The sequence below is a fragment of the Nelusetta ayraudi genome, unplaced genomic scaffold (genome assembly GCF_046127955.1).
Source record: "Nelusetta ayraudi isolate G7.1 ecotype Tasmania unplaced genomic scaffold, CSIRO-AGI_Nayr_v1 ptg000034l, whole genome shotgun sequence".
NCBI classification, from domain to species: domain Eukaryota; kingdom Metazoa; phylum Chordata; class Actinopteri; order Tetraodontiformes; family Monacanthidae; genus Nelusetta; species Nelusetta ayraudi.
The window spans coordinates 1,909,491-1,917,161 of NW_027466084.1; positions in this window are offsets into that span (position 1 = coordinate 1,909,491).

Genomic DNA, 7,671 nt, shown 5'->3' on the forward strand with positions numbered 1-7,671 from the left:
CGACTCCCCGAGCAGGCGAGAGAGCGAGCGAGCGAGAGAGAGAGAGAGAGAGAGACGTCCAGGACGGTGTGCGTGCGTGTGTGCGTGTGTGTGTGTGTGTGTGTGTGTGTGTGTGTGTGTGTGTGTGTGTGTGGAGGGGGTGCTGCTGCAGGTAGCCCCAAGAGGGGAAAGAGCTACCGACCGTCGTCATACTCTCTCTCTCTCTCTCTCTCTCTCTCTCTCTCTCTCTCTCTCTCTCTCTGTGTGTCTAAAGACTCTTTCCTTCTCAGGTAAATAATGTTCTTTAAAAAAAGGAAGAACATAGCATTAGCATAATAGCATAGCACATTACAGCCTCTTTACAAAACCTAAGATTCATGTTGCTGTGGACAAGTGAGGCTGATTTTCTTCTGTTGGTTAATGTTATTGGATATGGACTGGTGAATGCAGAAGAACAAGAAGAATCTGCACTACTTGTGTGCGGGACAGAGGGAGAAGGAGAGGGAGGGAGAAGGAGAGAGAGGGAGAAGGAGAGAGAGAGAGAGGGAGAGAGCGATTCATTTTGCCCCCACTGCAAGCCTCTGGACTTGTGCCCTAATATGGCCACTTAGTATGGCTCCATCTGCAAAAGGCCTATCCAGGCGGGCTCTCAGCATGGAGCAAAGCACAGTTGGGCTTGTTGTATTTCACATGGGGCCAAGGAATAACAGACAGCATTTAGTTCTGAGTATTTTCTCAGAGCTTTATACTGGACAAAATGTCACGTCGTTTGCCTTATGAGTCCAAATAACTCCTGAACAGACAGTTTTTCGATGTTTTATGGAAAGTTTCGCTGGAGATTATACACCGTGTGCATCAAAGAAGAGACAATAACAACAAATCTTTAAACTCCAATTGCAATTTGAGCGTTAGGACATTCGGACACGAGGGCTTTGTTTTATTTTTCACAATCAGAAATATGCGCGGTTGTCAGGATTTGTTGCGATGCTATAAATAAGCGAAGGGAAAAGTCTTCCCTAGCAGCAGCCCTTCCTACATGGTCAGTGCTGATTCCTCCCGCCTGCTATCAGCGCTGCGCTCTTCAGATAGCAGTCCGCTCCCGGCAGCGGCAGCGCTCCTTAGCGATGCTTAATGCCTGCCCCAATAACATCACTCCCGATGACTCGTAGTCAGGTGTTGCAGCGCGACCTGTCTGTCGGTGGTCAGTGCTGAAGCAGCGGATTTGAACGCGCTGGCACCGTCTGTCAGATCTGCGGTGCCTTTCTTTCCGAGGCTCATTCCAAAGATGATGACTTCGACATTTAATGGAGAAGTTTGCAGATGACACAAAGTGATAAATCAGGTTTCTTTGGCAAACTATTCAGACTGTAGGCCTTTTTATTCCCCACAGTGTCCTGAGTATTACATGCAAAAAAAAACATGGGTTGTATTTCAGGTTGTACTCAAGGATTCAACGATGACATCGTCACGTTGCACGTTGGCGCAAAACAAAAAATTAAAAAGCTTCACTGGCTGTTTTACTGTGGACTGTCTGGTGCAACTGAAAAAAAAAAAAAGCAGCGAATGCATCACCGACATCACCCCGTTACGTTGTTAGCATACAGTTGCCTAGATACACGTCGAGCAGACACAAAGCAACAATAGTTTTGATTGTGTTTTGGGATAAATATAGCTCCAATTGTCCTCTTTCATTTAAAAGCGTTTTCAACACCACTTACTACTGAGAATTTAAAAAAAAGGGTTTACTTGATCACCGCTCTCCCACTTTGTTTGCCAGCCAGTTGAGTGTTATACTCAGTTGTCAATTGTTCGTCCATATAAACAAACCAACATCTTTTTTTAATTAGGACTTCCTGTTTTCTGTCTCCTCCCCCTTAACTATGTCCTTGCTAGATTTCTCCAACAAAAGAGAGAAAAGGTCCACCACATAACAAATAATAATATATATATATTTTTTTTTTAAATAGAGTGTAAGAAAGTCTGGGGTTGAAATCCTGGGTCAAGAATATGAATCCTCTGAACTTCGTCTGAAGATGAGAAGAGTCTTTTGTTAAGTTTGACATCCAGCTGAGCTCAGTTACCCGGGAGGAGTTGGAGTTTGGAGTTGAGCTGCTGTTCCTCCCCATCGAGAGGAGCCAGCTGAGGTGGCTCGGGCATCTGTCTCGGATGCCTCCTGGACGCCTCCTGGGAGAGGCGTTCCGGGCATGTCCCACCGGGAGGAGGCCCCTAGGAAGACCCAGGACACGCTGGAGGGACTATGTCTCACGGCTGGCCTAGGAACGCCTTGGGGTCCCGCTGGATGAGCTGGAGGAGGTGACTGGGGTCAGGGAAGTCTGGACAACTCTGCTGAGACTGCTGCCCCCGCGACCCGACTCCAGATGAAGTGGTAGAAGATGGATGGATGGATGGACATCCAGCTGCAGCAAGGAAAGCAGGCAAGAGTGTAGTAAGTGGGTGAAATGCCGCTGCTGTTTAACAGCTCATCGTGGGATGCTGAAACATGCCAAGTTCCACCCCTTGCACTGATAGCAAGCCTCCTGCTTTTTCCAGCTAGTACAACTGGCAGCCAAGAGTCCGACTGGCCTGATATGAATGAAACAGACTGACGGTCCCAGTCAAACTAGTTATTTCTGAAGTGGCTTTACCTTTTTTACTTATTGTTAGCCTAATAGCATAATTGCCTAAGTAATTTTTTGGCCAAATTGTGATCTCTGAAAAAAAATAAAAAAAATACCAATGTGCTTGCTAAAAAAATGTGTTTTTTCTTGTTTTCCGAAAACGTTCAAATATGACTTAAGTGACGATGCTACTAGGCTAACATTACGGTTTCCAGGCTTTCTCCAGACGGACATGTTGAATACACATATTATTATAAATGATTGATTATAAATGAATGACCTATTATGACACATCAGAAATCCTTGTACCCAGTACTATCAGAGAAGATAAGGGCCAACCTAAAGCTTATCAATAAAAATCTTTGCCCCAAACTGTCACCAGTAAGATTGGAAAAGCGTTTTGTACAAGTTGGAGAAGAAAGAGACTGATCTTGATTTGTACAGGTAGTGTGCAGATCAAGTTTTGAGTGTCAAGTGAGCGTCAGATCCCTTTGTTGAAGTTACTGACTAATATTCAGTGTCAAACCAGCCAACTTTCTATGTCAAATCCCATATTTTTTGAGTACACATGACAAGAGAGAGACTTAATTACAGCCACATCTTATCGTGACTGGCCCACTTATTATAAATAAATTAAATTGAATCGCACAGAATGCTCTGTTGGTGGTAACAGAGTAAAAGTCAGGACTCGCTTGATTAAGAAAAGACATGTGGAAACTACTGGCCTGATATTAAACACCTCCTCCCCCTATATATTCACAGATTTAACACTTTGCAGGATCCATTAAGAGCTGTGGCTGACTGGGAGAGAAGCGATGCCAGGGAGCAGGCTAGATGGTGTTACCCCCCGTTCAGCTCACGGGGTTATGGCCTGCCCATCTTCTTCAGCTGCTGCTGTGCTCTCGCAGCCAAAGTGCGCACTGGGAGCAGAGGCAGTCCAGCACTCACACACGAGGTGCAAAATGGGTGAGAAATTGGTTGTTTCGGTGTCCTTTAAAGAGTGGGTTGCATTTTTTTTCTGTTTCTCTTTCAAAAAAGAGAGAGAAGGATATACTACAAGTACATCCAATTGTGTTTGGGAGCAAAAAATGGCTGTTTCAAACTGAACAGTTCTTTAGATTCTAAATTACATAAATACTAACTTACATAGAGTACATTAGACGTGATATTCATTAACTATATAACTATTGTTTGGCCAGCAGGGACTGCCGAAAATGGTTGAAAAAAGACAAAAATGACCGAGTCAATAAGTGACGGTGCAAAACTTTCCTACCTTTACAAACAGGTTAAAATATTTCTGCCAAAGTGCCAGTAACATATTAAATGGTCAATTTTAAGAGATTTGGTCGAATTTTGAGCAAGAATGGCTATAAAATGAAGCCAACTTACCTGCGGGTGGTCATTGGGGTGGTTTACTGAACTTATGCTCCAATCGTTGCTAACCTTTGGTATCACCCCCCACATCCAAACATGGATGCATCTGGTTTCATAATGAAAAACTGACTGTGACACCAATCACTAGGCTTCAAAACATGTTTTCACAATTTCACAAACCAATGGGTGACGTCACGATGACGCCAATCCATCTTTACATACATTCATTCATTCATTTTCCATACCCGCTTAGTCCCGAGCTCAGGGTCACGCGGGTCTGCTGGAGCCTATCCCAGCTGTCATAGGGCGAAGGCAGGGGACACCCTGGACAAGTTGCCAGTTCATCGGAGGGCCACATAGAAACAAACAACCATTGACACTCACATGCACACCTACGGACAATTTAGAGTCTTCAATTGACCTCACATGACTTTGGAGTGTGGGAGGAAGCCGGAGAACCCGGAGAGAACCCACACAGACACAGGGAGAACATGCAAACTCCACACAGAAAGGTCCCAGGCCCGGAATCGAACCGACGACCTTTTTGCTGTGAGGCAGCAGCGCTAACCACTGCGCCACCGTGTCGCCCTCTTTACATACAGTCAGTGGAAATATTATGTAACAACCCCACCGGTGCTGGATCAAGTGGGCCGCATTGGTGCGGGCCAATCGGATTTTGTTGTAAGTTAACTTGCCTAACCAAGCCCGGTTAACAAAGTCACCTTCTGATCAGAACAGAGAGTGACTAAAGAAAACTCATCCATGTTACTGTAGATTGCAACTCATCTTAAATTGCATCCTGCACACAGCTTGACACACTTTTTTAGACCCACGTCACAGAGAGCAGCTTGCTGTGAGTTTGTAAGATAGTTAAAATTGCACATTGTATTGCCAAATGTCCGCGTGTTAAGACAACGCCCTTGTTCCCACCAGATGAAGATGCAGTTTCTCCTCAGAGATGATCCATTAAATCTCTATGCCTTCACCCATTTACACAATCTGGTGTTATTTATGTCATGACAAATTTTATAAGTGGTCACAGCGTCTAATGAGGGCCATGTTTGGGTCAGATTAGATTAGATTACACCTCTTTGTGAAAATGTGCATGCTTTGGGCGATGCCCTCCTGTGTGTTCGGCGCGTCAGGATTAAACATCGTTTAGCAGATTACGGATGGTCCATTAGCGTCTGCTGCCTTAATGGGACCAGTTCTGCATATGCACTGATGCTTAGGGCTTTGGTTTTTTTTTCAACAGTAGTTATTTTTACACTTTAAATTATGACAGCTGACAAGACAACAAAAACAAAAAAACAACATTTTAAAGCCAGTATGGTTCAACTCATTGAAAAATGTGAATTTGGGCAGTATTACACTCCAAACGGAACTCAAAATCTGCCTAGCAACACCCCTAAAACGGACATATCAGCACATTCTGTCATACAACTTTGTATTTTAGGACAGAGCTTGGTGAAGCTATTTCTAGATGTTCAGTTGTGATGCCAAGGCAAAAAGAGAGAACTTCCAGTGGCTGTCTGCACAAAGAAATCATTTTGAATTTCATCGGATTTTAAAAGTGACGCTACTTTCACTCATTTCATTTGTCCCCCCCCGACATGATTGCGCACAAACTGTCAAATTAGGTTTAAGGACACCATGCCACGATGAATGGGGCATTTGTATTGGGATTAAATGGATTGGTCCAGAAAGACAAGACAAAGGAAACATCAGTTACATTCTATTCAGCACGGGTTTCATTGTCTTTTTATGACCCTTTAACGTGGTCCTATAAGGACATGTTTATTGTGATCAGTAAGTTTGTAGTGTATGTGTCATAAAGTTTCACATTCACGAAACATAAGGAGTCCAATAACAAACTGTATTTAGAGATTTGTCTTAGACAGAAAAAAGAGAACTCTCTCCCCTGCACTGCCTGGATACATCCACGTCAATTGCAGCCGCTTGCGTGCAGTGAGGTGAAGCATATTTAGACTGAGGAACACACTCAGACGCACGCACACACACACACACACACACGCACGGACTGGGCAGCAGTGGGTGATTGTGAGCAGCAGCAGCAGCAGTAGCAGCACTTACAGGCAGGGCCTTACTCAGCAGCGATCATTAATTCATAACATGGTTTCCAGATCGGAAACCTCAGCCTTGCATTACTCAGGCGGCACCGAGTGAACAGGAAATTCTCACATGTATGGGGTAAAGCGTCGGGGAACGGATCAGTGTTTCCCTGGCACTACGAACCCAAACATCCGAATCTGCCGACGCGCGAAAAGTTTTCACCCCGACAAACAAAAGAATTAATGTCCCACTTTGACAACACTGGTAATAGTTTTGTCCCGAAAGGGAAGTCTAAAAATAAACCACACTCCCCTCTCCCCCTCCCCTGCCCGCCCCACCCCCGCCCATCTCTTTTCCCATCTTCCGTCTCCCTCCCACTGCAGCTCCCTCTCTCCCCAAACACACGCCCGCCATCCATTGTGTGCCTGCCTGTCGCTCTGTAATCTGCTGTGTCTCTTTGTTGCCGTGCAGCATGAGGCTCAGCTGCACTTTGGCCCTTAATGGACCCGGTCAATGGCAAAAAAAAAAAAAAATGCCACCCTCTTGTCTGCAACAAGGTCAAGTGTGTTCATGTGAGCGTGCGAGCCTGTGCGTGTGTGTTCTCTGTTGCGCAGGGGTAATCGCAAAGTCATGAGCGCGAGTCAAAATCCATCCACGTGAGGGTTTTAATGACTGTAATTCACATTTAATTGTATTTGGTTATTTTATTATGCAGGTTTTATGAGGGTTTTTTTTTTTTGCTCTTAGAAAACAACACATTGTTGGAGCAGCAACGCACATCCTGGCTCAATCTGAAACTACAGTCTTACAAACAGGTTATTTTTTGGTACTGTTGTTGATTATTTGAGCCTAATTCAAGTTTGAAAACAGGCAACATAAAGTGGCTTCATATTAATCAAGCTTGAGTCTGAATTACGGTTTAAAGTGATCCCATCAGAGGGCGCTGTTCACTGTGGCTGTGGGTGTCAAGTTGAGTCGGGTCGAAAATAAAAATTAATAAAGAACCGAGTGAACGTATAAAACACGAGCAATGGCTGGTGCTTGGAGAAATGATTGCTTTGAACAACTGGGTGGACATCACTCGTGGACGAGGCCTGGTGCTCTTGCGTCCACCGTGTTGGATTATGTGCAACTCTACAAAAAAAAAAAAACATTCATATGATCGAAAAACAATACACATGAAGGGTTTAGGACGGGTCAAGGTGGGATGTGTGTTTGGCAGCAGAAACGACAGGCACCCGCAGTGACGATAACATGTACATCCACGGCACGTTCAGTGTGCGGCAGGAGAATCGTGACGTGCCGTCAGCTGTTCTGAACGTCTGAAAAGAAGGCAGAAAATGTGTGTGTGTGTGGGGGGGGGGTTTGTATGATGGACACAGTGAGACGCCAGAGCCTTGCACAACGCAGAGTGGCCGGCAAAAAGGCGAAGCTCGAGTGAAAAGCGGTCAGCTGTTGGGAGCGTCTCATCAGCATCAGAGGGAGGGAGGCCCTTTGAAAGTGGAGCTGAATCATCCGCTGCTGCGGCGTCGAAACTGCCATTAAAACACAGTGTAGTAACACCTGCACTGGAGAGAGAGAGAAAGGAGGCGAGCGGCAGCATTCAGAGTGAGGTTGTGTGTGTGTG